Genomic DNA, 25,711 nt, shown 5'->3' on the forward strand with positions numbered 1-25,711 from the left:
GGACTCTTTTATGCTTCTTTTTCACCTGACAGGCTCTTAAACTTACTCAGATCAGGTATAGAAGCATGCTGGTTCAGCACTACTCTGGCCGCCTGATGGCCATCCTCCACCCCCGTGTCCGGACCAGCCAACTGGCACCCAGTATGTGGTGAGCTGGATCAGGCCCTAGAAGGTGTACTATGTGCCCAAAAAGTTCAGCCTGATGCTACAGTAAAAATAACAATTTCTGTTCACATTAATCTACACTCACTACCCCATTATGACAAAGTGAAAACAGAATTTAAGATTTTTTTTTTGCAAATTCATTAGAAACCCCCCCCCTGAAATATCACATTGACATAAGCATTTAGACTTGTATTTAATACTTAGTTGAATCACCTTTGGCAGCAATCACAGCCTCGAGTCTTTTTAAATAAGATGCAACAGGCTTTGCACACCTGGATTGGGGGATTTTCTGCCATTCATCTATGCAAATCCTCTCAAGTCCAGTCAGGTTGGAGGGGGACCATCAGTCAGGGCTGTGGCTGGGCCACTCTAGGCCACTCTACATAGTCCCTAAGCCACTCCTGTGTTGTCTTGGATGTGTGCTTCTTGTCAACATCATGTTGGAAAGTGAACCCTCAGCCCAGTCTGAGGGCATCTTTGTATTTTGCTCCCTTCAGCTTTCCTTCAACCCCGATCAGTCTCCCAGTCTGTGCTGCTGAAAAACATCCCCACAGCATGATGCTGCCACCACCATGCTTCACTGTTGGGATGATATTGGGCAGGTGATGAGCGGTCCCTGGTTTCTTCCAGACATATAGTTTAAAGTTGAGGTCAAACAGCTCAATCTTGGTTTCATCAGACCAGAGAATCTTGTTCCTCACAGGTACCTGTCTACAAACTCCAAGCAGGCTTTCATGTGTTTGGCACTAAAGAGGCTTCCACCTTGCCACTCTACCATAAGCCCAGATCAGTAGAGGGCTGCAGTGATCATTGTCCCTCTGGTACTTTGTCCTATCTCTTTTTTTTTTTTTTTTTTTTTGTAAGTTTATTTGTGTCAGGGACAATGTACAAAATTACATCAGTCTCAAAAAGAGAAAAGGTGCTTTGTACCAGATTTAGCTTGCTAGCTAATTTCCATCTGTAGTCCCTAGGCACACAGAATCTCTGGAGCTCAGTCAGAGTGACCACTGGGTTCTTGGTCACCTCTCTTATTAAGACCTTACTCCCTCGATTGCTCTGTTTGGCCATCAGCTAGCTCTTGGAAGACTCCTGGTTGTGCCAGACTTCTTACATTTGAGAATTATGTAGGCCAATTTGATCTTAGGAAACTTCAGTGAAGCAGGTTTTTTCTGTAGCCTTCCCCAGATCTATGCCATGCAACAATCCTGTCTCTGAGCTCTGCAGGCAGTTCCTTTGGCCTCATGGCTTGGTAATCGAATGTAAAAAAAAAGTGCAAATGTATTTAATTTGAAATATTTTAAAAAATGTGTATAAAAATGCAGCAAAAAGAAAATCTGAGAGCATCAGTGGAAAAATCAATGGGATTTATATAACACACAGTTATTTGCACAGAATAGCACATTTAGAGACTGTTTCATAAAGCTTTGAGGCTCAAAAAATCAGGTAAGTATCAGAATACATGCCTGTATGAGTGGTAAAGAGGAAAAAAGAGCCCTGTACTATAAAATAAATGAGGCGTCAACCCCACCAGTAAAAGCTGGCTATGTTAGCACTCAGTTCAAATCTATCTAATCAATTTTAAACGTGTATTTGGCGGTTTTATTCTCCACTCCATCCCTGCTTTACAGCATCTCTGCAGCAGGTGGTTTCCGAGCAGCACTGTGTGTTGTGGAATGACTAAAGCGTACACTTAGGGGAAGTAAAGGGTTAATTTGTCATGCAGTGAGGTGATAGCTGACATACAGCACACATTCGCAAACACTCTGCAAACAAATATATGCATAATCAATAACTACAAGCAAAACCTGTTTTCTCCCCTGACTGTGTGGGTGTGTTAAGATCTCTTATCTGTCTCACTTAACCCGCATCATTCTGCTGTAACTCTAACTAAAAGATACACAGCCCCCAGGTACTGCAGAGACACACCTGCCACATTTCACCTGCTCAGCTTCATGTGCGTATGTCTGTGTGTGCTCAGACTGTAAGCACTGTACAGCCGAGCACAGTCATTTGTGTCTAAATTCTGTGAATTTTGGACTGTGTGGGTGAATTCATATTTGCTGCTTTTGATAATTTGCATACAGCCTGTATGTAGACTGTGTGGGCAGATGAGAGGGATTAAAGCATATGAAAAGTACATCATGTTTCTGACCAATGAATGCAAGTATAAGCTACTGATTATTGTAGCACAAATTGCACTTTTATATCAGTTATCTTTATCATGGTGTTATGGACCAATGGGTCTGAATAACAGTGTAAAGAAAGAATATGATTGCTGTGCTCATGCAGCAGCAAGAAGCTTGGTGCTAAATATCACCTTATAAGAGCATTTTTTTTTCTTATCACAGTATATACGTTGGTTGCGTATGATTTCCTGTCTGTTTGTTATGTTCATGTTCAAATAGAAAACCCTCAACCTTACAAGAAAAATATTTTTTGATAGTTTCCTTCATAGCATGGAGCAGGGAGAAAAATTGTTTCTTTAAATGTGTGAAGCAAAAAATAAATAATTGAAGGAATTTATTTCTATCGCACTAATGGGTACTTACCCATACAAAAAAGCTCATAATGCAATTAAGAGATGAGTTTTAGTGATGAGTATCTGGCTCTTTTCAGTGATCCGGATCATTTGCTTTGGCTCAGCAAGAAGAGCGGACTCTTTCAGTTTCCATACGGCACTTCATTCAGGTACCAGTCATGTTCATTTGACCTGCACCATTCAGCAACATCATGAGATATGATTGATCTTTGTGCTGGTATTTTAGTCCAGCTATTCTCAGTTTCCTATCATGATGAAAAAATGTTATCATTTTTCTACTGTCCCACCTTCTCAGATGAAACCTGCTCACTGGCTGGGCTCTATGACACACCTGATAAAAAACATTAATTCTACACCATCAAGCTTGTATCTCTAATATGAGGTGTGCCTGTGCTAGTGTGTGTAGAAAAGATCATTCCTACTCATCAATCATAACACACACACAACATACATAAAAATAATAAGTGTAATAGTTGTAATGATAAAAACCTGCTCTCAAACTCTCGTTCAAATAAAAGAGCTGCCTCTTTGAACCAGCTTATTGGTGAATGGTCCATCTCTTATGAATTTCTCAACAAGAATTTTTATTTTTGTCTGACTGCCAACAAGGGTCTGTGTCAGTGTTAATTTTGTCAACTAAAACTAAGACTAAAATTGTTTGTTGACTACCTTTTTTCCATGGGAAAGACTAGACTAAGACTAAACAAAAATTGATCTTCAATGACTAAAACTGCAAAAAGTAAGTTAAGTTTTGTAAAGATGACTAAAACCAGACTAAAATGTAATTTAGTTTTCAAAATACAGTGCATCTGTAGCTAGTCTGCCTCTCAGCTGTAGAAAGCAGGGACCCAGGATTGGTAGGGTGCATAGAACACACTACCATGATTTGGTACCAGATTTAGGCAAGAGAATAAATGCTTGGCCTAAAAGTACAGACTAAAATGTGAGCACCTTTGATGGACTAAAACTAGACTTAAATGTTTTTGTGTTTTTGTCGACTAAAAATAGACTAAAACTGTAAAGGGTAGAAATGACTAAAATGTGACTAAAACTTAAAGACATTTAATCACGAGACTAAGACTAGAATTAAAAATAGCTGGCAAAATGATCACTGGTCTGTATGTGACTGAGTGACTGAGTGAGTGATTGATGATACTTTCAGAGCCATACATACAGAGTTGCGCTATGAGTGGGGTTTGTTGTACTCACAGCCGTTAGTAATGGCTGCCTCCAGTGTGGTGATTACCTCGGATGTAGCTTTAGCATTGCGTCCGTTTTACTAGAACTGGACCACATTTCTGTATGAAATAAAGAATACAAACAACCCTAAAAGCTTTTCATGTTGTGAAAGATGTTTTTGCTCCTCTGCTGAATTGATTCGGCATGAGTTAGTGATAGTTACAGGGGAAAGGGTTAGTTTTTGTTTGGGGTCGTTAAGTTCTCAACCCACTGACATAAGGGACAGCACAGTAAGGGACACCCCGAAAAACCTTGTCTTATTGTCCTGTCTCTTTGTCCAAGATGTATTGTTCATCTGCAACATTTTCAGTTTGATAAGTTTATGAAAACTTTTGGAAATGATGGTCTTAATTTCTTTTTCAGGAGGACATAGAAGGTCCTGAAGCTAGACCAGATGAGAGGGCTGTTTAAAAACTGGGCTTAAGTTTCAAGATCTATTTTTGTTGAGAAAAAGCTAATATTCTTAAAAAATTAATATATTTTTATGGTTTATTTTTTTAGTTGATTGCATTTGTTCGCTGTTTACCTGAGGTCAAACCTCTACTTGTTTGTGTAATTTCTCTTGAGGCCCGCTGAGGGAATCCGTGCAGTTTCCTCTGAGTCACATCTCTTCATGTTATTACAAGTTCAGTTCAACCTGCTCTGCCTGTTCCCCCGCCTGTGCTGGATAATGTAATCGAATTGCTATCAAAGTTATAATTACATGGGCTGAGTAATATTGTTGCTGCTAAAAACATTAGGTTTAGTTTTGGATTCGACCATGCATGTCAGCATTTATTTGGTCTGTACAAGGGATTTGTAAGTGGTCTGTTTTTTTGTGGTTTGGAGAGCCTAGTTTAATGTAAGGGTTGATTTAAAATTCAGAAAAATTACGCCAAGGGAATCTCAAATCTTAGTCACAATTTTTTGCTATTTCAGAAATGAGTCAAAACTCTCTGGTCTGACTGATGTCTTCTGTATGCTAGATAATGTATGCCACATTATCCGTACTCTAAAATTACAGCAGTAAGTGCAGACTAAAATAAAGTCAAATGAGCAAAAATTCCTTTTAGGACCAAAAAGACTTTGATGCATTAGCAGAAATTTGTCATTTTATCTGGTTGAATAGCACATCATTAGAAAATAGAAATCAATGTCAATGTATGTAATAAAGAAAACAGTAATTTGTGCTGAAATTACAAAATACTTAATAACAAATGATGTGCGAGTGCTCAAGCAGAAAGGTTTTTATCAAAAACTCATACGTGGAAAAAAAGCAACCATATATCTAAAGCCCTAAATGCAAATGAGGCTGTAGGAGAGCAGGAGTTATGATTTAACAAGCAACTGTATTAACTGATGACTTTCAGGTGAAAGTCGTAGTTAAGACATTGTAAAACTACTGAACATTTTCAGTAATGTCTAAATATGCTTTAAAGATATGAATGAAATAAAAAAGTAAACAAAGGGATTTTTAAGTTTTCAAATAGTAAACATGGTTTAATTTAAGATTAACTGATTCAATAGTGTAAGTCTGGTGGTCTGAAAGATTAGCCTAAAACAGGCCATGACTCTTCAAGCACCAATTAGCAGCAGACAAAAACAACATTTCCATCTCTTTCAGCAATTTACCTAGAGGCAAAACAAATGACAAAGGCAACATTTCAGGAATCTGCCCTGAGGGCATCTCATCCAAATCAGGTAAGGTGCACTGAGGATATCAATACTGGGCTTTACCACCACAATCATTTTGAGCACAAATGTCTGAAAGAGAAGCTTTCTGATGATAAATTTGAATTTTAAATTCCAAATAGTAACAGAACTAACCAGTTTCACTTTTTTATGAATATTCTTGGCTGATTTAACAGCTTAGAGCAGTCTTGAGTCCCTGCACAGCAGAGAAAAGTCCTTACATGCAGTGTCACATTTGGCACACATCAAGTTCACTTTGATCAGCTCTGTGCTGCACCTGTACATGATGCTTCTCTCTCTCGCTGTGATTTTGTAATTCTTTTGGTGTGGTTGATGTCAATAAGTATCCCAACGTTGTTTGAACATTTTGCTAGTGTGGCCATCTTGTCCATCATTGTACCAGTCTACTGTGTTGGTGATGCTCATCTCTGGGGCCTAGTAAAACTTCTGACAGCAAAAAATGCAGGAAGATTTTTTTGAGTCATACAACATATCAGATCTTCAAACTAAGACATTTTATCAACTCATGAAAAATATTAGCTCATTCTTTCTTTATGGCAGCAACACATCTCAAAAAAGTAGGGACAAGTTGACATGTTTACCATCATTTAGCATCCCCTCTCCTTTTAACAACAACCTGAAAACATCTGGGAAAAATAGGAGGCCAGGGTTTTGGGTGAGGAATGTTGTCCCATTCTTGTCTGATGTAGGATTCTAGCCGCTCAACAGCCCTGGGTCTCTGCTGTGAAGCCATGCTTTTGTGATGGATTTGATATGTGGCTTTGCATTGTCTTGCTGATGTAGTCAAGGCCTTCCCTGAAAGAGACGTCATCTGTATGGGAGCATATGTTGCTCTAAACCTCTCATATGCTTTTCAGCATTGATAATGCCTTTCCAGATGTGATTAATCTGACCACAGAACAGTTTTCCATTTTGCCTCAGTCCTTTTAAAAAGAGCTTTGGTCCAAAGAAGAGGGTGGTGTTTCTGGATTGTGCTCACATACGGCTTCTTCTTTGCATGATACAGCTTCAATTCACATTTATGGATGGCACAGCAAACTGTGCTGAGGTACAATGATTTGTGGAAGTGTTCCTGAGCCCATGCAGTGATTTCCAGGACAGAATCATGCCTGTTTTTAATGCAATGCCACATGAGGGCCCAAAGATCATGAGCACTGGTACTGACCTTTGGCTTGTCCCTTGCACAGAGATTTCTCCAGATTATCTGAATCTGTTGATGATTCTATGTGCCCTAGATGGAGATATTCATAGTCTTCAAGGTTTTATGTTGAAGAATATTACTGGAATTCTTCAATAGTTTTTAGACAGTTGTTTTTTTGCACATTGGTGCTCATCTTTGCTGCTAAGAGGCTTTGCCTCACTAAAATGCTCCTTTTATACCATCTGTGCCACAAACATCCTGCTAATTAACCTAATTACCTGCAAGAAGCGCCTCCATTTGTTTTTTCATTAGCATTGCTCCCATTTCCAGCCTTTTGTTGCCACTTTGTCTGGGTTTTAACATCTGATACACTTGTTTATGTTCTATTGTTAATAAAATATGTGTTTATGGGATTTGTAAATCATTGCATTTTATTTTTAATTACATTTCACACAGAGCCCCAACTTTTTCAGACATACCTGCAGTTTTTACGTAGGACATCTGTGCCGCCCACTGAAACGCCGCAGGTTTGCTCTGAACGAAGGCATATGACCTCGCCCACTGGAAGTGTGTCTAGAGTGCTGCGCTGCGGTGAGCAGCCCTGATCAGCAGGCAGAGATCACGGGAAAACTGTGAGTTCACACAGGAATAGTATGTCATCAGCAGATGATTTTACTTTTTGGGGTTAATTTATCATCCATTCCAGTATAAGTCCATAATATTATTGCTTCCACCATTGGGTGAGTACATTAGGAAGTTATAAGGTTAATGTTTGCTTAAAAGATCTGTGGTTTTATGTAAAATTCTTTGGCTTAATGTCCTCAAAAGTTAACTTTTCCTTGTCAATGGCGCCATTGTAGCTCTGTGACCCACTGACCTTTCGGTGACCCTTTGCTCTCGCTGCAGGATGAGACGTAATGTTGAGATAGTGATGACTTGTGATCGGGGGTTTGTGCATTATGTTGTATTTTGAAAGAACCGGATATTCTACGCTTGTGACTTCCTGTTTGTAGCTTTCTGATATACGGGTATTGACGCGGCTTTGCAGTGGCCTGTGCTGAAAATAGACCTGCAGCGTATCTCTAACGAAGTGGAGCGGAGTGGTGCTCTAGGGAAGTGCCGCTGCCGGTCTGGAGCACAGGCTTTGGAACTGCTCTGATGGACAAGAGAGGGAGCGATGTGCTCTGCAGTATGATTCGTCGGTGGATCATGGTGCATTCGCTGTATGTGGAAATTGGAGGTTAGTGTTGTAGTCTGAATAGTGTGAGATTATCAGGCCTTCCATTCTCTATATTCTCAGAACATACCATGAGCATAACCCATGGCCAATTTGCAGCCAGTTCGAAAGCTCTGACCTGTCGATGTGCACGGCGAAATAAAAACCTAGTTATGACACTGCAGGGACGTGGCCGACATGCATCCAGTCTGAAAATACAGTTTCTGTGCTTTTGTGCATGTGCTGTACATCTTTGGTTTGTGTGAATCGATCTAACGACTCCAGGTGACAGTATGATGGTGCAATAACAACCAGGCCAAAAAACTTTAAGCCTAACAAGAAATCCTCCTGACCTTTTTCTTGGAAGTTATTTGGGAGTCTCCCCGAAGAGGGGAATTCTGGGGGAGTTTTCCTCTCCACTCCTGCTTTTCCATTTCTCTCATTTGACAGGCAAATGTTTATGCAAATTCACTGAGCCACTGAGTTGGATAGAGGCAGGGCTGAGTTTACAAAGTGAGGAGGGTCAGTGTAGATGTGTGCAAGTGAAATGAAAGAGGGGTTATTTCATGCATGCTCCATCTTGCCCCCTCATTGTCCCAGTGCTAACAAGTTTTTATGTAATAAAAATGCAGACAGGCGATACATGGCATGATTGATACAACAGTAGGTAAGAGGTGTGGAGCCAGTGAGTGTGTGCTCATTGAGTTGCCGGAGTTGCATCACAAAAGAATGGCCTTCCTCTTCTTAGTTGCAAAACAGCTCTCATCTAGTTCCCTCTCCTCCTGCATGCTTGTGTGAGTGCATATTTCTTCATTCATGCAGCCTCTTGTAGTAAGCTGTACAAGTAGTGAAAACTGGGAGGAAGTTGTCACAAAGAGGGGAAGTGTGTAGTAAAATATGTCAAGATATGTCAAGTATTGTTCACCTCATTGAGGGAGAGTTTCCTCTTTTTTTCACCCATGCATGCAACGTAGGGCGTGCGCGTGCTTCTGTGTGTTTTGTTCTTGCACTTCTTAATGTGTGTGTGTTTGTTGCAAAAAGAAGGATACACCCAATACTGATGTGATAGGCGTATAAAATGACTGGATGGTTCTTTTGTTGTTCCTCTTCCATCAAACTTCCTCCAAATAACTTCTCCAAGAGGTGATTATACTATGAAATAAAAATGTTTCCCTTTTTTAAACCAACCTGCTGCCTTGTAAACTTGAATAAATTAAGTTTTACTTTCATCCTCCCACCAATGAATTCCTAATCTGACCTTTGCTGACCTTCTGCATCACTCAAGACAAAAAAACATGTAAAAAAAAAAAAAAACAGAAGGTGTGCAGGTTGTTGTGTGTAAGAATCTTGTAAAAGTGTGAAATTAAGCAGAAAAACAACAAAAACAACAAAACATGCCCTGATTTCTGTGAGCTAGATTTATAACCCCGGTTGTGACAGCATGTTGCTTGCATAACCATGTGTGCTACTCTGCAATTGGGCATGCATATGCACATGCATGTGCTTGACCCAGGAAGCTTTCCCTTACTCTTCCCATCAGCTGGTATCTCTCACTTCCTGCTTCTTTCATCTATCCATTCTCTCTCTGCCTGCACTCATTCAGACTCCAAGTCCGAGTCTGCTTTCCAGGTGTTTCCATCCTCACATGACAGAACTGGAGGGAAACACGGCGTCTGTTGTGTCATCTTAGTGTAAGTCTGATATCGTAATTTGTTGTTTCACTCATTCATTCGCTTTCGATAGTGCTTTCTGCGCTCTTCTCCTGTTTTGGTTCCAGATATTTGGACTGCAGATTGCCCACTGGCTCACTTGTCTAGCTCTCTGTCTCAGTCTTAACTTTCTGATTAACTGTCTCAAACTAATCTTTGCTCAGCTTATACAGTTTGACCCAAACATCAAAGCTCTGTTGATTTTGGGATTTAAAATGTCTTAATATGTTATCAATTTATTGTAAATATTCTAGGTTTGCTTATGAATGAGTTAATAGTTTGCCAAGAGAAAGATTTAAAGTGTAACATTTCGACCAAATTTTCAGTTTAACGTGACCCATGTTTGTTTTAGAGTTGAAAAGGTCGCCTTCAAACCCCCCACAAAAACATAGAACATGTATTCTAAAGAGAGAAGTGTGACACACATGGGTTCTTCCTTGTATTTAAACTAAACAAGTTTCTTTTTCTCTTCCTGGGAAATGGGAGAGGAGGACAGAAATGAGGAAGTTCACAGGACACAATGTATCTCCCATTTTGCATGTTTGTCTCTTTATCAAGATGAGCTCAATTTGAGGCATTTGCTCTTGATGCAGAAAGGTTTGTACTAGTTAATTTTGTATTTAAGTTTAATATAAGACAGCATTTCTTTTGTAAAAGCAAAAAAAAGATCCATCACATCTATACAAAATGTGTTTTCTGTTATCTCATTCTCTCCAGCATGTTTGTGTTGAACTTATTCAAATGTTTTTTTCCTTTGAAATAGGGGAGGGGAGTACAAATATAAGAAGGTTTCATTTGGTTATCACGAAAGTGAAGAATCTTACTGAAATAAGTATCCACTGAAACAACTTTGAGCATAGTGTAGTGTAGAGTATATGCCTGTATATGGAGTATTACCTAGGCTGCCCATAAGGGGGGATAAAGGGGAGAGTTTTCTGGGGCCCAGCCAAACTGGGGTCAGCAAAATTATAGTCCATTGTAAAGTAAAGCTGTTATAACCATGTTTTATTTTTAACCTGAATAATAACCACTGTTATCAAAGCAACAAAACATACAGCCCCTCATTTAGCTTTAGGATGGACTGATGTATGAAGGACTGTTTGAACCTGACCCTGTTAAAGCGTGGCACAGAGTACCGACGCCCCGATGGTAACAGCACATATTCTTTGTTTAGAGCATGGCTGGGGTCAGGGATGATGTTCTTAGCCAATCGCATGGTGTTATTGTGATTCAAACAGAAAAGAAAAAAAGGGGGTAAAAAGGGTGAAAGCAGCATTAAAGAAGTAAAAGTAGCAAAAAGCAGAAAAAATTGGCGAAGACCAGAAAATAGGGGTAAAAAGTGGCAAAAAAAAAAAAAAATTGTAAAAATGATCAGAAAGCTGCAACAAAAGTTAAAAGTGGGAAAATTCAAGTAAAAAGAAATTGAAAATTGGGAGTTAAGTGGCCAAACACTGACAAAAATGATTTAAAAAGAGGCGAATACAGATTAAGAGTGGCAAAAAAAGAGGTGAAAAGCAGCATAATATTTGACAAAAAGTGGTAAAAATAATTTGAAAGCAATGATTAATAGTTATAAGTCAATGAGGTGGGAAAAATGGCAAAAAGCAGCAAAATTTGGTTAAAAGTGGCAGAAGTGGTAAAATGAGCAGACCGCTGCAGCAAAAAAGTTAAAAGTGTGGGAAAAAAGGGTAAAAAGAAGTGGAAAAACTGTGAGAAAGGGGAAAAAGATGTGAAAATAGGTTAAAAGAGGCACTAATAGTTGAAAGGGTGAAAAAACAGCACAAGTGGCAAAATAGGGTAAAAATAATGGCAAAATATGACAACAATGGTTAAAAAAGTGTCAAATAAGTGGCAACAATGAGGAGAAAGCAGAAACTAGGATTACAAGTTTTTTTAAAAAGAAAAGATGAAGGATGTGAGAGCTCAGTTGGTCCATGGGAAATAAATTGTTCTCAGTGGATATTTTCATTATTTCAAGACTAAGTTAGAAAAACATTTTTTGTATATATTTGCTGCAATATTTCGCTGTCACCCTACGATGGTAATGACAAGAGGATTTAGTGATGAACCCCCCTCGTGCACCTGTATGTGATATAAAACACATGAAAAAATGTGTAGTACTGTCGCTATTGTAGAGAAAGATTGTGCAGTAACTTCAGAGATAAACACTATAAGTTGAATGACTGTGTGTCATTCCTGTGGAAAGGATTCATTGTCTCCCTAATCACAACGTGCGAACTGATCAGGTTTTAGAGTGCTGCACATGAGGTAAAACAGTGAGCATATCTCCAGCCTAAAGGGTGGTCAGATCAAAGATTCACGGTGAGATGAGTTTCTTGTCAGGCCCACTACACAACTAAGTATACCTAATGAAGTGGTCAGTAAGTCAACACAACCTTTGATTGGCATTTAAATGCAGGCCTCATTATAGAAACTTGCAGCTAAAAAAACACCTCCATCCCTCCTTGAAAATGTTTCAGCTTACAGAAAGTCACCTGATTTCAGGAGAAGTCTGACTTGACTTGAAGGGGGAGTTTGAAGACCAGACAGCACCTATGCTTTAGATACACGGATGTTTTGATCATATCTGTTATTTAGATTTTTTTTTTTTTTGGGGGGGGGGGGACTTTTATAAGATAGCTGAAGAGAGACAGGAAATATGGGGAGATTTCTCTGTATTTAGAACATGTTCTCACCATGTATTCAAGTAGTTCATAGATTTTTTATAGTAAAATATAAAAAATTTATTTTTATTTTTGTGAAAGAAATGAATAGGATTAAAATCATTGGAGGTGCCTCTATAAGCATTAGAAAAGGCCTAGCATGGATCTGTATACCTCAGACGGCAATCAAATAGCTTCAACATAAAATGTGATACATTTCTGTGTAAAGGATTGACTGTCAGGAGGAAAAATGAAATTTAAAAGATTGATTACCAGAAGAAGGCTGATCTAAAACTGAGAATGATGCAAGAAAGAAGCAGAAAGGAAGACAGAGTCAGGATTAAACAGAGCACAGAGAGGATGATGGGTATAACCTCAGGATCCAGCCAAACAAGAACAGGCGAGAGTTTCCCAACACCCCGTGCGAGTCCTGACACGACGCCGATCGTGACACCGAGGCCCGGGATAGGATCGTGGATGAGGGAGTGAGACCAGACCCAGAAAAACGGGATTCCACTCTCACCGCCTGCTCACAGAGCAACATACCTCTCTGAGAGTTTCCCACGAGAAAAACCTGGGGCGTTTTTCGGTCCAGGTAGAAGGGAAAAAAATAATAATGGGAGTCAGCAGAGACAGGGAGATAGATACTGTGAGGGATAAGAGATGGAAGCATGGGAAAAGAGGGGAAACCGGGGGCACGATTCGTTGTATGTATGGGTGTCTGCAGACGGATTAGAGTTGAACTTCATGAGAAAACGTTTAGATAGGCATCAGCTGGACATCTCTAACCCTTAGGTGATGTTTTATATACAGCAATTATAAAGGCGCGAAGCCATGATAACACCTGCCTAGTTTAAAACATCTTTGCAGCAGGCAAACATATGCACATAAACTCTGATTAAAAAGCAGGGTGTGGTTCATGACCCACTAATGTACCTGGATTTGCCGGTGCTGTAACTTTTTTCTCCACTTCCCGTCTTCCTCCCTTCATCCCTCGCTGTGTCAGGAGGAGAGAGTCAGAGTGGTCCAACCTGTTTTCTGTCTATTTATCAGCTGTATCTCCAGGGATTTCTGTCCTTCACCACCTCTTCCTGCTCTTTTAAGGAAAATACAGGGGAATTAGAGTGCACACTTGTTGGGAGTTATGTGAATTAAGAGCAAAAGTGGGCTGTAAGACCTATAATCCATGTTTACACTGAGTATGTATCATCATTTCTGTAACATACAGGCTGTTTAAGCTGGTGCTGAAGAGTAACTGCTCTGCAAAGAGACCTCAGGCAAGGTTACTAACAGCACCTGATCTCTGACCTGCCTGTAGGGAAGGAAACTAGAAGGTGAACTTTACAACTTTGCATTACAGGACCTAAAGTCGTTATTCACTCAAACTTTGTGCTGCCTTTGTCTCACACGTCATCTCAAGATAGTTTAATGAAGAATGTCAGATTTTTCACAATTGGGAATTGGGTAGCATTACTTTAAAACGTACCTGTTTGGTTACCAAAAATGTAAACCCTTTAAGGGCAACAAAAACAAACAAACAAAAAAAATCAACTTGGCAAAGGCATACAGTATTACACACAGGCTGTGTGTAATACAGTACGCTTTATTCAAATGGTTGTGCTGCACAGCTCTTTCAGTTAAAATAATTCAACACAAGCTCAGGGACTTACATGCCACTTGGATGTTGTTCTTGTCCCTCTGGACAAAAAATTTTAAGATGATGTGGATTATTCTGCAATGTAATGCCATTCTCTCTGCCATCTCACTAGCTTAATCTGTAGGCTACACTAAGATATTCATCATGGAAAGATTATATTCATAAAAAAGTTACAAATGACAGATAAACTGAATTGCAAACTAACATACTGCATTAACTTATAACAAAAAACAAGACTAGGTTAAAACCTAGTATATGACTGACCGCAACTATCTGGGATGCCTGTTGAAATGCCTGACTGGCAGAGTGATTTTGTCATCATTGTTATTTTTTGTTAGCCAAAGTTATTGTGGCTACTTAAGTGTATAGCTACATGCTGCCCTCTCTCTCTCTGTCTCTTCTCTTAATAATGTGGTGATTTGCAGTTTTAATTTTATTTTGGTAACTTCCTGCATGACCATTTCCTGTTCAGAAGTTCTTTAGTTCTCTTTCCCACTCTCATAGTGGTATTGGCCGACTCTCTGTGCCTCTGTGTTACTTTGAGTAATTTACTAAGTGATTAATCTACGTGTGACTTACCTGTGTTTAACCCTGCTTTCTCCTCCGTTCCTTCCAGTGCCTCCACGAGCCACCAGTACAAACCCAATCTCTGCCAAACTGCCGCACTCTCACTACTGGATTCACTCGCAACCTCTCAAGCGCTCACCTCACGTCTGGAGCTCTCTCATAGCCACTCGCCGCCTATCTCACCGTCACCTCACGTCTGTAGCCCTCTCACCGTTGGATTCCCCTTCCCTACTCCCCACTGCCTGTTATCCCCACAATAAACCTGTTAAACTGCTTCATTGTTGTCCAGTTCTGCATTCTGGGTCCAACTATAAAACCACGATCATCAGATCCTCACAGATAAATCTCTTCTCTGTGTATATATGAAACACTACAGAGACATGTATCATACTTCACTGATAGAGACAGACAGTGTCACTGGAGATTAAATGTTTTCTGGCAGAAAAAGTCTTTAATGGTAGTAAGTTTATGCTAAAAATAAAACACCAACTGTTAATGAGCTGTTTATTCTATATTAAAATAAAAAGTCCAGCGAGTTTCATGAACACTTGTAATTTTCCTCAGACAGGTGTGTAAGGGTCTTTATGTGTGGAAAATTAAGCTCCTGGACTCCTGAGTTACTAATTTATCTGTTAAAGATGATTATCCATCTGTCTCTGGCTCTCACTGCCTGAATAAACATTATTTAAAGTTTCAGAGCTCTTATCGTCTTTCAGATCCGCTAATTATCAATATATTCCCTGCAAATAAAGACGACGCAAATGTGGAGATTTTAACATTTATTTGTTCCCCACAAATATATAGTATTAAGGGAATATTTACCACATTTTTTTTTAACATAGCACACACCCCTGGCTCACGCAGACGACACAGACACACAGCTGGAGCGCACACACACACAGCGCTGATGTGGTCTTCTGGTCCTCCATGGTCAGAGAAGAGCTTTAAGAGGAGAAAGTTCTGCTGTTTATCCTCCAGTATTCTGAAATTTTTGCCCTCAACAGATAGAAGCCTGAAGTCTATACTACCAACATGTTAGCATGTGTTTCAGTGTAGGTGTGTGCGTGAACGTTGTTTTTGTGTGTGTCATTGTTATGCAGCATGAAGGAAGACGAAGATGAGAGGAGAGGAGCCGACACTTCTGCATAAAAGACACACAAACAGTCAAAGCACCAATCCGGCTGTCAACCTCACAGTCCATTCCACCATTTCCTCAGACTAGGAGGTGCTGACCCCTATCACTGCACTCAGTGCCAAACCATCCCAGTGGCTACTTCAGGCCCCTGGCAGAAGAAGTCAACAGAACCACATCATCTGCAAAAAAAACCCTGGCAGAGGCCCAATATGCATCAGGAATGTGTGCAACATGCAAAATGTTTACGTTATTTATATGGAATTCATTGCTGGAAGTGAATGCTATGTGTTTTGTTGTGTCTTGTGATAGTTTTTCTTGTAATGCATTCTCATACTCGTATGTACCGAATCTGTGAAAATGAATTTCCCTGAAGGGCCAATAAACTAACTAACTAACTTCGACATACGACCAGTTTGCCACTTACTGACTAGTTTTGACTGTAAGGTATGTATGGGCAATGCGTCAGCCAGAGGAATGTCAAAATATAGCATGCTAAAAGAGGGCATATAACTACTGCAAAAGAGTCTGGCATATACTCATCAGTAGATTCTCCAAAACGTGCTTGTATACTGGAAGAGGGACAGAAAGACAATTAAATGGTCTGATGTAGGGCTGTTCAATTATTGAAAGATCCCAGTAATGATTATTTTGATTGATATAATGAACATTGTTGATTTTACAACATGTACTCGGGCAGATCTATCTTGCAAAGCTCCAGTCTGAAATGACTGTGACTACGACTATGGCTGTGCCAGTGTCATTTGAAAAGAATAAGGTGGTAGCTACGGACAGGGTCTAGTTATACTGGAAGCTGATTGCAATGGCTGCTGCAAATGTAGCATTAAGCTTGGATGTAGCTGTAGTTGCAGTAGTGGTAGTTTTATCAGAACTGGGCTTCATTTCTTTATGAATAAAGAGTAAAGAGCCACACAGAAAGCTTCTCTTGGCAAAGATGTTTGCGCATTTCTCCTGACCAGCCTTGGCATGAGTTTTATCCACCAACAAGTTAATCAGTAACCTTGCAAAGCAGATGGATATGCCTGTTTCCATGTTTCTCACTGGCGAATCCATCTCGCAAAGCTCCCGGCTGAACTGTTTTGGCCCGATTAGAAAGTAACAGGACCAATCAGCGTCGAGGGGCAGTACTTTCGGTTGTGGCAAGTCGTGAAGTAAGCAAGCAGCAACAAGAGGCTGTTGCAATTATGGCAGAAGACATTAGCATGGATGCTGCTAAAGGGCCAGTTTTATCAGAACTTGATGACATTTTTGTGTTAAAAGAAGAACAAAGAACAGTAGTGAGAGTTGTTTTCGTTTCAAAAACGACAAAAGTCATGCATTGACATGCCATGATTTGCGTTATGCAGCTCTAATGGAGTTTACTCCTTCGGTAGGGGCACAGCTCGCTGACGGCTACATCACATGTTTTGTTGCTCTGATTGGCCCATAAGATGTGGCAGACAGAATGTTCATCCAATCACACTCCAAGTTTTTTTCAAAGGCTCTGCCTTTTCCCAAACGCTGTGTATAAGTGGTTTCCTAGATGGATGTGTTTCACACATCCATCTGGTGTGCCAGGTTAAACAGTTCATAAACTACTGAAGTGCCAGCCTGTTAATCTCATGTTACTTAACTCAAAGTGAGAGCTGTGTCACTGGAAGAGGCAGAGCACACTGTGCTGTAAAGGGAGGGAAGCTTCCCTCCATTTTTGACAAAACCTTTCGAGCATGACAGGGCATACGGTACTGTAACTATTCAATCTGGATTATCTTGGGAAGCTTAAAATTAAATGTAAACTCTGTTAATGCCAAATACTAGCCTAATCAAGCTAAAACAGTAGCACAGATGAACTGTGAGTGCAAACATTATTCAAATACTGCTGGATTTCCCTTCAGAAAGAACTTGATTTGGTGTCAAAAACATGTGACAATCACGTGACATGCAACTGCAGGAGCTGGAATCAAACTACCAACCATTTGTTTGAAAGATGGCAGATTCCACCATGGAATCACAGCCTAAAATTGTATGAAATTAATATCTCTGTGTATTTCAAATAAAAAGGAGACAGGAAGCCCCTGATGGTACTGGAATTCACTAAAGGCACTGCACTGATAAAGACATTACTCTGTTGTAAAACCTGCTTTAAAGCCTCACTATTTTCCATTACCTCACTGGAGTGAAAAAGCATCCCTGAGCCAAAAAGAAATTTTCCATCACATTGCTGACTCACTCTTTGCATCTCATTTGCATACTTTTGCATCCCCATGTGCTGGTTGCCAAGTTATCCATTCAGGAAGATATTTGTGAAATATTAGAGTTTTGTGTTTACTTGAAGGTTCATATTATGATAAACTAAATCCCAGACTGAGATTTTTATCCTCAGACTGATACACGGGTTGTGAAGTCCCCCTCCTCCATACAGCCAAACACAGTGGACCTGAGACCTGAGGCACACAGCATCTGTATCACTCTTTTTTTAGCCTCTTCATCTCATGTGCAAACACACGCAGGAGAAGCTCTGAGGCGTTTGCACAGCCACAGCACATCCTGTTCCAGAGAACCCCCCCCCCCCCCATTTACACACACCTTCACTCACACCACACTGTTTGCACTGAGTTCCCCACAATGGCGATATCAAAACTCAATCTTCATGCACTGTTCTTCTCTTTATTCTTCATGTGTAATTGTTGTTTCAGGCCCCACTTCCTCTGTCTCTGAATAAACAGAAAATATAAACTTTTGTAAGCCACAACAGTGTAAAAGTTAATATTTGAAAATTTGCTGCTAATGCAACTTTAGTGCAAGTTAACACAACTTTTTTCTCTGGAAAATTTTAGGTTTGGGTACAAATGAAACTGTTGAAAAAAATGACAAAAGACTATCTAATATGCTTACAGGCTCAAATAAGTCAAGCTACAGTCATGGCTCAATTAGACTGTATATATAGACTTCCGCTCTTGTTCTAGTGTACCAGCACCAGGGGAAATTGATTTTTTTATGATGTGTTTACATGCCCCCTTTCAGCAAGTCACTATTGGACCTTCTTCTACAAGATGACCCATTGCCTCATATACCAAAGTTTTTGAAAACTCCAAACAGGCTTTCATGTGTTTTGCACTGAGGAGAGGCCTCCGTCTAGCCACTCTACCATAAAGCCTTGATCAGGGGAGAACTTCAGTGATGCTTGTCCCCACAGTCCTGTCTCCACACCGGATCTCTGGAGCTCAGTCAGGGCAACCATCAGGTTGTTGGTCACCTGTCTTACTAAGGCCCTTCTACCCCAAATATTCAGTCTGGCCAGACCACCTGCTCTGGGAAGAGTGCTGGTTGTGCCAAACCTGACAATATGCATTGTCAGCTGTGAGGCCTTCTATAGAGAGGGGCGGCCTTTCCGAATCATGTCCAATCAATTTGATTTACCACAGGTGGACTCCAATCACGGTGGAGAAATGTCTCAGCAATGAATGGCAGAAATGGGAAGGAACCTGAGCTAAAGCTAAAGTTTGTTGCAAAGGATCTGAATACTTATGTCAATGTGATATTTCATGGTTTGTTTTTTTACTTTTGGTAAATTTGAAAAAATAATAAAAATCTGGTTGTACTTTTCATAATGGAATTCTGAGTGTTGAATAATGACAATAAAAATGTTTTTTTGTGATTGTAGTATCAGGCTGCAACATAGCGACACTAAAAAAAAGTTAAGGGGGTTTGAATACAGACTGTATGCACTAAAGTGTCTAGGGTCAGTGGTGTAGAAAAATGTACTAAATATTCATATGCTTTATCTGAAACTTGTTAGTACTAGGCATAATTTTAGTACGTTACAGTCAATTAGCATGCAACACTCTTCTAGGATATGAACAATATCCAAACTATATGTAACTGAAATCCTTAAGGTATATGCAATCTTTGACATGCATGAAAATTTCAAAAGTATTAAAAAAACCCTCCAATTTAAAATCATTTATAAATATACACAGAGATGGGTTTACACGTTCTGGTCATTTTATTAGGAAAACCTGTTCAGGTTTTGGTTTACTCAAAAATCAAATCAGCAAATTACTGGCAGCATTAATGCATTTGGGCATGTAGACTTGGTCAAGGCTGTGTGCTGTAGTCCAAACTGAGAATCAGAATGGGGAAAAAAATGGCGATTTAAGTGACTCTAAATGTGGCATGGGTGTTGATGCCAGACGGGCTGGTCTTAGTGTTTCAGAATCTGCTGATCGACTGGGATTTTCACACACAACGATCTCTAGGGCTCAAGGGTAGGACAACATGATATTTTCATTGATAAAATGAACATATTGGAGTAAAAATCAGTCATATATGATTACAATGCTAAATTTGGAAGATCATAGAAGAGCTGTTTGGGAGCTTAAAGAGCCCTGAAAGGGCCAAATGACCGGATCCCTAAAAAATAGATTAAATTCCCATCACTGCTTGTTACTACCCAGGTGTGCAGAGGAGCATCTCTGAAAGTACAACATATCAAACATTAAAACACATGGAGCTACAGCAGCAGAAGACCACACTGGTTACCACTCCTGTCAGCTAAGAACAGGAAACTGAAGCTACAATTCACATTGGCTCACCAAAATTGGACAACAGGTGATTGGGAAAACATTACCTGGTCAGATGAGTCATGATTTCTGCTGTGGCATTAGACAAGCATGGTCAAAATATGGCATTAACAACATGAAGGCATGCATCCTGCCTTGTATCAACAGTTCAGACTGCTGCTGCAGGTGCAATGATTCAGGGGACATTTTGTAGGTAATTTTTACGGCCCCATGTACTGATAGGACATCATTTAAATGCTACAACCTACCTGAGAACTGCTACTGACAATGCCAATTTTGATAAAGTTGTATGAGAAAGATTCAAAAGTGGCCACTTTCATTTGTAAATCTTAGTATGAGACACAAAAACTGTAAACATTTAGTATTGTGAGCATAAAAAATATTAAATCAAGATTTTAGAAATGTCTCGAGTTTAAGCCCTCACAGAAACCTAATACACTGTTCTTAGAAGAGCCTGTTTCATTAAAAAAAAAGAGAAAAAGAGGGTGTTTAAGGTGGTTAGATGATGTGTGCTGGTAAAAAAAAACCTCCCTCTTTATCATGTTTACTTATTTAGATGGTAGAATAAACAGTGATGGTTGTATAACTGTTCCATTGAAGGATGTGGGATCTTTTGTCACTTCAACAATAACTCCCTCATGACTCCAGCAGATCATGTTACGGATGAATTGTTACACTAGGCTAAGTGCTGGTTCAGCGTGTGTACTGTGAGTGTGTAAAGTCATCACAGGCGGATGTGCGTGTTCAGACTTGTCCAGGAAAGACAGGACCTTATTGACAGTGTGTATGAGTTAGTGTTTGTGTGTATAAAGAAGGAGCAGGTTCATCCATCTAAATGAGTTCTTACTCATGTTACTGTACCTTTACTTTCATTTATGATGTTTTGCCCTCATATGTGCTTCTTTTTTTCCCCTCCTAGGCCTCCTTCTTTTGGTACCTGTTAGTCCTGCAGAGCGAGCAACAGCCTCACTGCCATCAATCACCTAAGAGATCATCTTGGAAAGTACAGTGAGCCTTAAACGCATCTTCAACTTCAGTCTGCTCACATACATCCTGTACTTGGTGAAGTGTGTAGAGAGGTGCTCAGATGGGGCCCTGTCACTCTGACACACACTAACCCATTTCCAAGTGCCCTATGCAACATGCCCACACACTTTTGGTAAGTGAGTTATCAAGGCCCTGTGTTTCCTGTTTTGCAATCCTCAGCATGCTCTCCCAGTAACATCAGCTTATGGCTGACTGAGGAACAGCCTGTTTTCTGCAAGGCTTAAAAAGTGTTTTCACCACAGAGACATGTGTGAATGTAAAATGCTCTTTGAAAAAATTATCATAAACATTGTCCTGTTTTTTTTTTCGCATTTTATTGTTTTAAAGTTTTCTTTGTTGTTAATGAGGATTGGTACTTTCTTTATCTGGCAGCAAACAAGACTATGAGGATCTAGATGCCTTAAAATCATGGAGTCCAACTGAATATTAGGCTGTTAGCGATACAAAAGCACTACTTTCTTGGGTTTAGTATTACCTGGGGACCTGTGATAATTTGTGAAATAACCCCTGATGCCAGTGTTTGGTGCTAGTGACGGGATTTTCATCTCTTTTAAGTGATCTGGGTCAGTTAGCTCACCTCACCATGAAAAGCTGGCTCTTTCAGCTCTCAAGCGTCTCTTCATTTAAGTACCAGTTTGGCTTCATTTGACCTGCCGAATTTAGAAATGTCATGACCCATAGCTGATATTTGTGCTAGTATTTTACTAAAATTTTACTACATTTATGCTTGTTTTTTTTTTCTTTTTTATTAATGCATGGTTTGCCACAGTGTGGGGAAAAGATCATTCCTACTAATCATTCAAATAACACAAAACACACATAATAGTAATAAAGTGACGTCACCAAAGACAGCCACACATATATCCTATATCATATCATATATATGAAGAGAATGGGAGAGATTGTGCGTTTGCTTATGTGTTGGCGCGCAACCGACACACCCCCCTGAGCCCCTCTCGCGATTTCCGCTTGTGGAAATTGTCTAGTGCTAACAGTTACTATTTCACAAATTTTGGTTCTTGTTTTATCTCATTGGTGATTTCAGGTACTTTTCAGGACCAACAATTATCACTGATTAATATTACTAGCTTTTGCTAGCTGGGCAATGTAGTTTATGTAAATTCGTACGTAGGTCCGTAATGATGATTCAGTTGGCTCAGTGTGATAGAAGAATTTGGATTTCTTAAATTGTCTGTGTATGCTGTGATATGCCCTAAAGGGCATTATTCATAATAACTTGATTAAAAAAAAGACCCTCTTCTAGGCTGAATGCCATCAGACTCCTCAGTTAATCCTTTAAGTCAAAACCAGACAGATTTTGTTAGTGAAGGGTACAGTGTGGTCTAGAGGTTACGGAGAAGATTTTGGTTGAAATACAGGACATCCTGGCTTATAGAAGCACCCAACCCTGGATCATTTTATCTGACAGTCAGAAGCCCATCATCAGTGTTGTGTTACTGTTAAAAGTATACGCCTTTGCATACCAAGTCTGTTTTTTCTGTACAAAACTGCTGTGCGTTAAAAAAGAAATACAATCTTATGTTGTGTTAATCATGTTTGTATACTGACTACAGAACAGGTTTATTTTTGCGTTTTTTCCCCATCCTTACCAAAAATGACCAAAAATATAAGCACTGTAACTTCTAGTTCCACATGTTTGTTTTAAACATGGCATGCACCTGACTGTACATTTGCCTTAAATGTGTTGACTGTTTGAGCACAAGCATCTCTGCTTGCAGGGCATTTCTGCCAGGCGCACCTCTGCCGGTGCTGTCAGCTTGTAGCTTGTAGTGGCTGGATAGCTCAGTGGCTTATGACCCTTACTCCTATACAGGAGACTGGGGGTCTGAATCCTGGTCTGGGCACCATCAATTTCCAATGTGGACCCTTAGGCAAGGTCCTTAATGTCATGAACACCAGTCTTTTGTCGGTTGTATGTCACTTTGGATAAAAGCATCTGCTTAATGGCATTGTATCATTGTATTACACACAGACTGTGCATAATACTGTATGCCTTATTGAAACAAAAAATTTGACACAAGTTTTCGAACTTCCATTTAGCTATAATCCCTTGCCCCTTTGGTCCAAATAGTCGACATAATGGAAGTGACGTCTACGTTTTTTTTTTGTTTGTTTGTTTGTTTGTTTTTTTTACAGAAAAGGGCCTTTGATTCCTATCCAAGGTTCTTGTTAAAACTGTACAAAACAAACCTAGTTTAAGTCTTCGGACAAAGCAATACCTTTTACAACTTTGCTAATCCTGTCCTCTACATGTGCAAATTAGCAGCAAATTAGGAGTCAAGCCCTCTCTATATGAACAACTAAAACGTATGCAGATAATCTTGCTTTTATTTTTTTAGATAACAGAGTCATAAAATTTAATTTGCTTTGTGTCATTAACACCTAAAAACTCCTCAAAGAGGCTTAAATCTATGATTTAAATACATGTATGTACATACAATGTAGATATGTGGGTTTTAAGGGCAATAACCTTAATGAGGTTGGTAAGAGACCCCTTTACAAGACCATCATCCTGGGTTATAAAACTGCATGAAACCACCTGTGCATGTGTGTTTGCATATGAAAAACTCCTACTCACCCTGCAATTATCTCTGCAGAAGACTGTGCACCTGTACTTTACAACTCACCTGACTAATGTGCTAACATTACACATAAGGCACATGAGTCAGACAAAATACCTCCACGTGATACTACTGTTACACATAGTGGTGGGGGTTTCCTGTCTGTAATTTAGCTATCATGTATTATGATGAATAATCAATTTATCTAAAGCCATTCCCATTAAGGTGGTTTCCCCTGGTGGCAGGTGTTTTCATATACGTGACTCTGCAGCAGACGGGTGCAGACGGTAGATCCCCAGAGGTAAGCAATTCACAACTTTCACTTATCAATAACACACAATGATGAGTGACTATGAAAGAGTCATATTCTTCTCACAGCCAAACAGAAAAATGAAAACAAACAATGTGACCTCGGTGTCTGCGTGTGAAGTAAATGTCACTTCTGTAGTCTTACATAAAAGCAGTGCTGGAGCAGCACAGGGCCTCTAGGCGTGGCTATGTTTTCTGGGGATGGGTTTGATTGGAGTCAATTGTGGTCAAGAGAGGTACCTACTGTAGTCAGATACAGTGTGTTTGTGTGAGTTTGAGTTTGGTGTGTGTGGTTTGTTCTCAGGATGGGTGGAGTTGGGCAGGGCCTTGCAGCTCCTATCATACCCACAAAAGAATGGTGCCTCTTTGAGCATCTTAAGTGATAAATGTCAAAGCAGCTAAGTGATGCCATGAACACATTGTCTGTAGAAGAAAAGCAGATAGAAAGGTTTAGAGCTATGAATTATGGGACAAAAGATCTACAGGCCAGGATCTTCAGAATATCTCCAAGGAGATAACAATTGTTTGTTTTATTTGCAAAGGCTCTGTTAACATGAAGGGAGAGCAAACACACGTTTATTTGGCAATAATTGACTCATAAGGTAGACACACACTTGTGCTGACAGAAGATTCTCCAAACATCTCTGATTGATATTACATCATACACATAATAATGAGGGGTAGAGCTAATGGCAGGCTTTAGCACTAGCTTTCCAGGATGCTTTGTGTAAGTGTCTACATTTAAACTCCTTAAAAAGTGAGGCTGGAGCAGTGATGACTTAACCTGACATGCCAGATGGATTTGTTTCACACATCCATCTTGGAAAGCTTCAATAGGAAATGTTTGGAAAAGGCAGAAGATTTGAAAAAACTCGAAGTGTGATTGGATGAACGTTCTGTCTGTCACATCTCTACAGGCCAATCAGAGCAGCAAAACACGTGACGTAGCCACTATGGAGCTACGCGTGCGCAGCTACCGAGGAATAACGCAAAACATGGTGACTATAGACATGTAAGTACCCAATTTTTTTTTCTGCCAGTCCCCTAGTAAATTTTCCATGAGGTCAGAGTGAGTTGATGTGGTAACTATTCAAGAAAGTTCCCCTCAAGTGGGTGAAAGGGGTGCAAAGGGTAAATCCTGCAACCAGCAAACAACCCTGGGGCTCAACAGTGTGGTTCTGGAAGTGAAAATCACATTCGTTTTCTCCATAGCAGCTTTGATTATTGGTCACATTATATCAAGTATCCAAGTTAGAATTACCACAAGCTACCTGTGTGTGAAACAATATTGCTTCTGTAGGAGACAACAGTTTGTAACACATCAATCTTATTGTAAGAAACACATAGTTAATTCGCCATCTCAGCCATAAATACTACAATGCTCACAATCTTTGAGTGTCACAATATCTCTGACTGGTGAGGTCTCTATGAAAATGTCTATGTACACCACAAACAAAGGCTGTTGACTGT

Source organism: Cheilinus undulatus, linkage group 14, assembly GCF_018320785.1.
Source record: "Cheilinus undulatus linkage group 14, ASM1832078v1, whole genome shotgun sequence".
Classification (NCBI taxonomy): domain Eukaryota; kingdom Metazoa; phylum Chordata; class Actinopteri; order Labriformes; family Labridae; genus Cheilinus; species Cheilinus undulatus.